We start from the raw sequence: 10,506 nt of genomic DNA on the forward strand, positions 1-10,506 counted from the left end.
TTATGAAGGATGATGGCAACTTAGGGGGAGGTGTTTTTAATGAAATTGTAGGCTCCACTCCCTTGTGCTCTTCTCTGATAATTACCACCTCTTTGCAAACTTCTTCAATTTCAACCTCTTCCTCTTGGTAGTTTTCTTCCAATTCAATCATCTCTTCATTGCTTTCCAAGGGCATGGGAGGTTGTGCTTCTTCTTCTTGAATCTCCATCTCTTGATCAACCTCTTCCAAGTCTTCAACTATGATATGCTTTGGAGGTTGTACACCCTCCTCAGCATCAATTTCAACCGCCTTGGAAGGAGGCTCTATGTCTTGACTTTCCCATGGAGGTTCTTCATCTCCTAAGTCTTCAACTACTTCTTCTTCTTCAATAATTTCGGCTTCCTCTACTTGTTCCAGTACAAAGTCATGCTCCGTACTGTTCACTGGAGTTTCTAGTATCTCCTTCATACTACGTTCTTCATTAGATTGTCCACATGAAGCCATGGGGGTTCCTTGAGTGTCCGAACGTCGGGAGGCTAATTGACTCATTAGGAGTTGCCCCAATTGATGAAGGGTTTCCTGACATCGATCCACTGCTTCCTTGAGACGATCCTTTGCCTCTTGATGCACTCGGTTTTCATAAATGGGATCAAAATTCTCTTGGATTGATGGATATAGAGATGGTGAATTTTGAAGTGGTAGTTCTTGTGAGTAATTGGGTTGGAATTGGGGTGGTTCTATATATGGTTCATATGGCTCATAAGGTGGTTGGTATGGTGGTTGAGGGTTAGGGTCATATGGAGGTGAATGGCGGAAAGGGGCTTGTGAGTGTGGTGGGTTGAGGTTGTGTTGAAAGGATGATCTCTGAGCATAGGGTGGGGCTTGTTGGTAGCTACAAGGTGGTCCACCATTTCTATCAGCTTGGGATGCATTGTAGCTTGGTCTTTGTCCATGATATCTAGGATGGTGTTGTTGCCTAAAGGGTTGATTAGATCCTCTTGACTCCATCCATCCTTAATTGGTCTGACCTTGATGCATATTCCTGCTGTGGTTTCTATTTCCTTCAACAAAGTTAGAACCAAACTCAAAGCGAGAGGGGTGAGAATTCATAGTAATTAATAAAAATTAAAAACACAAATAAATAAACAAGCAAAAGAAAAAATTTTTTTTTTGAAAAATATTTACAATAACCAATAATGAGGCACACATTTGCAATTCCCCGGCAACGACGCCATTTTGACGTTAGGATTTTTGCCAGTAAAGAATGTCATAAAAACAGTCGCGTTGTAGATATAGTCTCTAAACCGACAGAAATCCCTTCGTACAAACGTTTTGGTTGTCACAAGTAACAAACCCCTTTTAAAATTGATAACCGAGTATTTAAACCTCGGGTCGTCTTCTCAAGGAATTGCAGGGAGGTACGTTCTTATTATTGGTTATAAGTTTGTAAATTGGGGGTTTTGAGAATTTAGGCAATGGGCACAAGCATATTCTCAAAGCAATAAAAATAAATAAATAAATGTAAAATAAACTCTTGGCAAGGTATGGAGAACTGGAGATCCTATCCTTGTCAACAGTGATGAAATTTGGATTTTAATCTCACTTTGTTAACCTCTAACTATGAAGGTAGATCACGTGGATTAATTAGCTTAATCCTCAGGTCCTAGCTAGTCAATTCCGATGGAAAGACTAGAGTTATTGGAGCAACTCCCAATTTTAATCACTGCTTTATTGACAGCTCAAGCGTTACCAATTACTTAACCAAAGCCAAAAAGGAAGAAAATAGTAAATTTACTGAATAAAAAATGTCTTCAGATGGAGAGCAGTAATCATGTAAATAAAAGAAAGCAATCATGAATTGGAATACCTCAAATAACATTAATTCAGAAATAAATTCTAACATGGAGTTTGTAAACCAACATTAACAAACTAAAATAAAATAATAAAATAAAGAACCTTGGATTGAGAGTTACTCCTAAAACTAAGAGAAGTCCTAATCCTAAGAGAGAGAGGAGAGAACTCCTCTCAAAACTAATCTAAATCATGAGAAGTGAATTATGAATGGCATGATTATCAATGGATGCATTTCCCCCACTTTATAGCCTCTAATCTGTGTTCTCTGGGCCAAAAACTGGGTCAAAAACAGCCCAGAAATCACTTCCAGCGGTTTCTGGTCCGTACAGGTCGCGGAAAAGTGACGCAGCCGCGTCGTCCACGCGACCGTGCGGATTGGGTGTTGGCCAGGTCACGCGTCTGCGTGACCCACGCGTTCACGTCGTCTGACGTCGGGGCAACTATGGCAAATTATATATCAAATCGAAGCCCCGGACGTTAGCTTTCCAACGCAACTGGAACCGCGTCGTTTGGACCTCTGTAGCTAAAGTTATCGCTGTTTGAGTGCGATAAGTGGGTAAAGAGTTGATAAAATCCACTCAATTGAGCACAAGATAAACCATAAAATAGTGGTTTATCAGGCGTGCAACTTGAGCATTCAGGCGTGGCACGCCAATGGTAGAAAAGGGCGAGAAAGGCTAGGCGTGCCACTTGAGATCGAAGGCGTGGCATGCCAAGCTCTCATCTTTTCTTCGGCGTGCCACTTGAGTACCAAGGCGTGGCACGCCAACTCTCATTGTTTATCTGGGTGTGCCACTTGAATGCTGGGTGTGGCATGGCAGCTACTGGAACGTAGAGGAACTATGGGCGTGGCACGCCAAACCCTGGGCATGGAACGCTAGTTATATTTTCCAGAAAGGGAGATAGGAGACCAACCATATGGGCGTGCCACTTGATGTCGAAGGCGTGGCACGCCAGCCATCATTCCTTACATGGGCGTGCCACTTGAGCCTCAGGCGTGGCATGCCAGCATCACCAACCAATAAGAAGAAGACCTGGGCGTGCCACTTGAGTTTTGGGCATGGCACGCCAATGAAGGAACCAAGCACACAAATAGGCGTGGCACGCCAGACCCTAGGCGTGCCATACTGGTTCAACTTTCCAGAAAGGGGAAGAGGACAACAAAGGCCTGGGCGTGCCACTTGGGAACGAAGGCGTGGCACGCCAGGCTAACAAAGACCCAATAAAATCCTGGGTGTGTGATAAGGAACCAAATGTGGTTTCGGATTTTTCACAAAATATAATTTTCCGTTGTAAGTATAGCTCCAAACCAACAATTGATCCTAATGAAATTAATCCATAGGATGTCACAATCAATACAAAAAATACCGGGAGTTTTAAATCCCCGGTCTTCTTCCCTAAGAGTTTCAATTAAGTGTCATGTTATTGGCTATTAGGGGAAATGAGGGTTGGATGATTACAATTGGCAAGAAATTAGAATGCAAGAGATGTAAATGGCAAGGAATGAAATAAAGAGGCAAGAATGTAACTTAGCATGCAAGGAAATTAAAACTCAAAGCAAGTAATATCAAAAATAGAATTCAAGTGACAAAAAGGACTCTTGGCAAGGATTGGGAAATTGAGGATTCCCATCATAATCATAGACCACAAACATGATAATTGCTAAGAATTAATCCCAATTAGTCAACCCTACATCGAGGATAAGTCAACTAGGCATAATTAATCTCAATCCCTAAGTCCTAATCAACTCACTAATTGGCTTAGTAAAAAATTAGCATCAAAGGAAACCAAATTAATTAACAATCCTAAGCAGAAGATCGAATGGACATCTATGACTCAAGATCACCTAATTATCTAATTCAAAGCCAAGAATGGGAAAAACTAAGTAAAAAACTATAAGAGACATTTTATCAAACACCTAGCATGCTGGTGCACGAAATTGTGATCATCAATGGCGCCATCAACATGGTACGCTCATTGCAATCTCAACTCTTTATCACAACTCCGCACAACTAACCAGCAAGTGCACTGGGTCGTCCAAGTAATAAACCTTACGCGAGTAAGGGTCGATCCCACGGAGATTGTTGGTATGAAGCAAGCTATGGTCACCTTGTAAATCTTAGTCAGGCAGACTCAAATGGTTATGGATGATATGTGAATAAAACATAAAGATAAAGATAGAGATACTTATGTATTCCATTGGTGAGAATTTCAGATAAGCGAATGGAGATGCTTTGTCCCTTCCGTCTTTCTGCTTTCCTACTGCCTTCATCCAATCCTTCTTACTCCTTTCCATGGCAAGCTTATGCAAGGGTTTCACCGTTGTCAGTGGCTACCTCCTATCCTCTCAGTGGAAATGTTCAACGCACCCTGTCACGGCACGGCTATCCAGCTGTCGGTTCTCGATCATGTCGGAATAGAATCCAGTGATTCTTTTGCGTTTGTCACTAATGCCCCACAATCGCGAGTTTGAAGCACGTCACAGTCATTCAATCATTGAATCCTACTCAGAATACCACAGACAAGGTTAGACCTTCCGGATTCTCTTGAATGCCGCCATCAGTTCTGGCCTATACCACGAAGACTCTGATCTCATGGAATGGCTGGCTCGTTTGTCAGGCGAGCGCTCGGATGTCAGGCGATCAACCATGCATCGTGTATCAGGAATCCAAGAGATATTCACCCAATCTAAGGTAGAACGGAGGTGGTTGTCAGTCACACGTTCATAGGTGAGAATGATGATGAGTGTCGCGGATCATCACATTTATCAAGTTGAAGAACAAGTGATATCTTGGAACAAGAACAAGCGGGATTGAATAGAAGAACAATAGTAATTGCATTAATACTCGAGGTACAGCAGAGCTCCACACCTTAATCTATGGTGTGTAGAAACTCCACCGTTGAAAATACATAAGAACAAAAGTGATCATTGGCTTCGGGCCCAGAGAGGGAACCAGAAGAACCAAGATGAAAATACAATAGTAAAAGGTCCTATTTATAGGGAACTAGTAGCTTAAGAATTACAAAGATGAGTAAATGACATAAAAATCCACCTCCGGGCCCACTTGGTGTGTTCTTGGGCTGAGCATTGAAGCATTTTCGTGTAGAGACTCTTCTTGGAGTTAAACGCCAGCTTTTGTGCCAGTTTGGGCGTTTAACTCCCACTTTGGTGCCAGTTCCGGCGTTTAACGCTGGGAATTCTATAAGGTGACTTTGAACGCCGGTTTGGGCCATCAAATCTTGGGCAAAGTATGGACTATCATATATTTCTGGAAAGCCCAGGATGTCTACTTTCCAACGCCGTTGAGAGCGCGCCAATTGGGCTTCTGTAGCTCCAGAAAATCCACTTCGAGTGCAGGGAGGTCAGAATCCAACAGCATCTGCAGTCCTTTTCAGTCTCTGAATCAGATTTTTGCTCAGGTCCCTCAATTTCAGCCAGAAAATACCTGAAATCATAGAAAAACACACAAACTCATAGTAAAGTCCAGAAAAGTGTATTTTAACTAAAAACTAATAAAAATATACTAAAGACTCAACTAAATATACTAAAAACATACTAAAAACAATGCCAAAAAGCATACAAATTATCCGCTCATCACAACACCAAACTTAAATTGTTGCTTGTCCTCAAGCAACTGAAAATCAAATAAGATAAAAAGAAGAGAATATGCAATGAATTCCAAAAACATCTATAAAGATCAGTATTAATTAGATGAGCGGGACTTTTAGCTTTTTGCCTCTGAACAGTTTTGGCATCTCACTCTATCCTTTGAAATTCAGAATGATTGGCTTCTTTAGGAACTCAGAATCCGGATAGTGTTATTGATTCTCCGAGTTAAGTATGATGATTCTTGAACACAGCTACTTTATGAGTCTTGGCCGTGGCCCAAAGCACTCTGTCTTCCGGTATTACCACCGGATACATACATGCCACAGACACATAATTGGGTGAACCTTTTTAGATTGTGACTCAGCTTTGCTAGAGTCCCCAATTAGAGGTGTCCAGGGTTCTTAAGCACACTCTTTTTTGCCTTGGATCACAACTTTATTTCTTTCTTTTTTTTTTCTTTCTTTTTCTCTTTCTCTCTTTTTTTTTCGTTTTTCTCCTTTTGTATTCACTGCTTTTTCTTGCTTCAAGAATCATTTTTATGATTTTTCAGATCCTCAGTAACATGTCTCCTTTTTCATCATTCTTTCAAGAGCCAACATTCATGAACCACAAATTCAAAAGACATATGCACTGTTTAAGCATACATTCAGAAAACAAAAGTGTTGCCACCACATCAAAATAATTAATCTGTTATAAAATTCAAAATTCATGCAATTCTTCTCTTTTTCAATTAAGAACATTGTTTATTTAAGAAAGGTGATGGATTCATAGGACATTCATAACTTTAAGGGATGGACACTAAGACACTAATGATCATAAGACATAAACATGGATAAACATAAGCATGAAAATTCGAAAAACAAGAAAATAAAGAACAAGGATATTAAAGAACGGGTCCACCTCAGTGATGGCGGCTTGTTCTTCCTCTTGAAGATCTTATGGAGTGCTTGAGCTCCTCAATGTCTCTTCCTTGTCTTTGTTGCTCCTCTCTCATGATTCTTTGATCCTCTCTAATTTCATGGAGGATGATGGAATGTTCTTGGTGCTCCACCCTTAGTTGTCCCATGTTGGAACTCAATTCTCCTAGGGAGGTGTTGATTTGCTCCCAATAGTCTTGTGGAGGAAAGTGCATCCCTTGAGGCATCTCAGGGATCTCATGATGAGAGGGGTCTCTTGTTTGCTCCATCCTTTTCTTAGTGATGGGCTTGTCCTCAACAATGAGGATGTCTCCTTCTATGTCAACTCCTACTGAATAACAGAGGTGACAAATGAGATGAGGAAAGGCTAACCTTGCTAAGGTAGAGGACTTGTCCGCCACCTTATAGAGTTCTTGGGCTATAACCTCATGAACTTCTACTTCTTCTCCAATCATGATGCTATGGATCATGATGGCCCGGTCTAGAGTAACTTCAGACCGGTTGCTAGTGGGAATGATTGAGCGTTGGATAAACTCCAACCATCCTCTAGCCACGGGCTTGAGGTCATGCCTTCTCAATTGAACCGGCTTCCCTCTTGAATCTCTCTTCCATTGGGCGCCCTCTTCACAAATGTCAGTGAGGACTTGGTCCAACCTTTGATCAAAGTTGACCCTTCTTGTGTAAGGATGTTCATCTCCTTGCATCATGGGCAAGTTGAATGCCAACCTCACATTTTCCGGACTAAAATCTAAGTATTTCCCCCGAACCATTGTAAGCCAATTCTTTGGGTTCGGGTTCACACTTTGATCATGGCTCTTGGTGATCCATGCATTGGCATAGAACTCTTGAACCATTAAGATTCCGACTTGTTGAATGGGGTTGGTGAGAACTTCCCAACCTCTTCTTCGAATCTCATGTCGGATCTCCGGATATTCACTCTTTTTGAGTTTGAAAGGGACCTCGGGGATCACCTTCTTCAAGGCCACAACTTAATAGAAGTGGTCTTGATGCACCCTTGAGATGAATCTCTCCATCTCCCATGACTCGGAGGTGGAAGCTTTTGCCTTCCCTTTCCTCTTTCTAGAGGTTTCTCCGGCCTTGGATGCCATAAATGGTTATGGAAAAACAAAAAGCAACGCTTTTACCACACCAAACTTAAAAGGTTTGCTCGTCCTCGAGCAAAAGAAGAAAGAAGAGAGTAGAAGAAGAAGAAATAGAGGTGATGGAGGTGGCTTTGTGGTTCGGCCAAAGGGGGAAGAAGTAGTGTTTAGGGTGTGTGAAAATGAAGGAGTGAGGATGGGTTTATATAGGGGTGAGGGGAGGGGTAGGGTTCGGCCATTATGGGTGGGTTTGGGAGGGAAAGTGGTTTGAATTTTGAATGGTGAGGTAGGTGGGGTTTTATGAAGGATGGATGTGAGTGGTGAAGAGAAAGATGGGATTTGATAGGTGAAGGGTTTTTGGGGAAGAGTGGTTGAGGTGATTGGTGAATAGGTGAAGAAGAGGGAGGGTGGTGGGGTTGGTGGGGATCCTGTGGGGTCCACAGATCCTGAGGTGTCAAGGAAAAGTCATCCCTGCACCAAATGGCATGCAAAAATGCGTTTTGAGCCAATTCTGGCGTTAAACGCCGGGCTGGTGCCCATTTCTGGCGTTTAATGCCAAGTGCTTGCCCATATCTGGCGTTTAACGCCAGTCTGGTGCCCCTTTCTAGCATTAAACGCCCAGAATGGTGCCAGACTGGGCGTTAAACGCCCATCTGCTAGCCTTACTGGCGTTTAAACGCCAGTAGGTTCTTCCTCCAGGGTGTGCTATTTTTCTTCCTGTTTTTCATTCTGTTTTTGCTTTTTCCAATTGATTTTGTGACTTCTCATGATCATCAACCTACAGAAAACATAAAATAACAAAGGAAAATAGATAAAATATAACATTGGGTTGCCTCCCAACAAGCGCTTCTTTAATGTCAGTAGCTTGACAGTGGGCTCTCATGGAGCCTCACAAATGCTCAGAGCAATGTTGGAACCTCCCAACACCAAACTTAGAGTTTGAATGTGGGGGTTCAACACCAAACTTAGAGTTTGGTTGTGACCTCCCAACACCAAACTTAGAGTTTGACTGTGGGGGCTCTGTTTGACTCTGTTTTGAGAGAAGCTCTTCGTGCTTCCTCTCCATGGTGACAGAGGGATATCTTTGAGCTTTAAACACACAGGATTCTTCATTCACTTGAATGATCAGTTCACCTCTGTCAACATCAATCACAGCCTTTGCTGTGGCTAGGAAGGGTCTGCCAAGGATGATGGATTCATCCATGCACTTCCCAGTCTCTAGGACTATGAAATCAGCAGGGATGTAATGGTCTTCAACCTTTACCAAAACATCCTCTACAAGTCCATAAGCTTGTTTCTTTGAATTGTCTGCCATCTTTAGTGAGATTTTTGCAGCTTGTACCTCAAAGATCCCTAGCTTCTCCATTATAGAGAGAGGCATGAGGTTTACACTTGACCATAGGTCACACAGAGCCTTCTTGAAGGTCATGGTGCCTATGGTGCAAGGTATTGAAAACTTCCCAGGATCTTGTCTCTTTTGAGGTAATTTCTGCCTAGACAAGTCATCCAGTTCTTTGGTGAGCAAAGGGGGTTCATCCTCCCAAGTCTCATTACCAAACAACTTGTCATTTAGCTTCATGATTGCTCCAAGGTATTTAGCCACTTGCTCTTTAGTGACATACTCATCCTCTTCAGAGAAAGAATACTCATCAGAGCTCATGAATGGCAGAAGTAAGTCCAGTGGAATCTCTATGGTCTCATTTTGAGCCTCAGATTCCCATGATTCCTCATTGGGGAATTCATTGGAGGCCAGTGGATGCCCATTGAGGTCTCCTTCAGTGGCGTTCACTGCCTCTCCTTCCTCTCCAAATTCGGCCATGTTGATGGCCTTGCACTCTCCTTTTGGATTTTCTTCTGTATTGCTTGGAAGAGTACTAGGAGGGAGTTCAGTAATTTTCTTGCTCAGCTGTCCCACTTGTGCCTCCAAATTTCTAATGGAGGACCTTGTTTCAGTCATAAAACTTTGAGTGGTTTTGATTAGATCAGAGACCATGGTTGCTAAGTCAGAGTGGCTTTGCTTAGAATTCTCTGTCTGTTGCTGAGAAGATGATGGAAAGGGCTTGCTATTGCTAAACCTGTTTCTTCCACCATTATTGTTGTTGAAACCTTGTTGAGGTCTCTGTTGATCCTTCCATGAGAGATTTGGGTGATTTCTCCATGAAGAATTATAGGTGTTTCCATAGGGTTCTCCCATGTAATTCACCTCTTCCATTGAAGGGTTCTCAGGATCATAAGCTTCTTCTTCAGATGAAGCATCCTTAGTACTGCCTGGTGCAGCTTGCATTCCAGACAGACTTTGAGAAATCAAATTGACTTGTTGAGTCAATATTTTCTTCTGAGCCAATATGGCATTCAGAGTATCAATCTCAAGAACTCCTTTCTTCTGATTTGTCCCATTGTTCACAGGATTCCTTTCAAAAGTGTACATAAATTGGTTATTTGCAACCATTTCAATTAGTTCTTGAGCTTCTGCAGGCATCTTCTTCAGATGAAGAGATCCTCCAGCAGAGCTATCCAAAGACATCTTGGACAGTTCAGAGAGACCATCATAGAAAATACCTATGATGCTCCATTCAGAAAGCATGTCAGAAGGACATTTTCTGATCAATTGTTTGTATCTTTCCCAAGCTTCATAGAGGGATTCTCCTTCCTTCTGTCTGAAGGTTTGGACTTCCACTCTAAGCTTACTCAATTTTTGAGGTGGAAAGAACTTTGCCAAGAAGGCATTGACTAGCTTTTCCCAAGAGTTCAGGCTTTCTTTAGGTTGTGAGTCCAACCATGTCCTAGCTCTGTCTCTTACAGCAAAAGGGAATAGCATAAGTCTGTAGACCTCAGGGTCAACCCCCATTAGTCTTGACAGTGTCACAGATTTGCAAGAATTCAGCTAAGAACTGATGAGGATCTTCCAATGGAAGTCCATGGAACTTGCAATTCTGTTGCATTAGAGAAACTAATTGAGGCTTAAGCTCAAAGTTGTTTGCTCCAATGGCAGGGATAGAGATGCTTCTCCCATAGAAGTCGGGAGTAGGTGCAGTAAAGTCACCC

General features: G+C 42.2%; 1 non-coding gene across 1 annotated transcript; it reads left to right on the forward strand.

The window, feature by feature from the left end:
• The first annotated feature begins 10,039 nt into the window (after positions 1 to 10,039).
• LOC130958658 (small nucleolar RNA R71) lies at positions 10,040 to 10,147 on the forward strand. The gene has a single exon (XR_009077769.1). It is a non-coding gene; the product is annotated as a small nucleolar RNA R71 (small nucleolar RNA).
• The last annotated feature ends 359 nt before the right edge of the window (positions 10,148 to 10,506 follow it).

The sequence above is a fragment of the Arachis stenosperma genome, chromosome 10 (assembly GCF_014773155.1).
Source record: "Arachis stenosperma cultivar V10309 chromosome 10, arast.V10309.gnm1.PFL2, whole genome shotgun sequence".
NCBI lineage: Eukaryota > Viridiplantae > Streptophyta > Magnoliopsida > Fabales > Fabaceae > Arachis > Arachis stenosperma.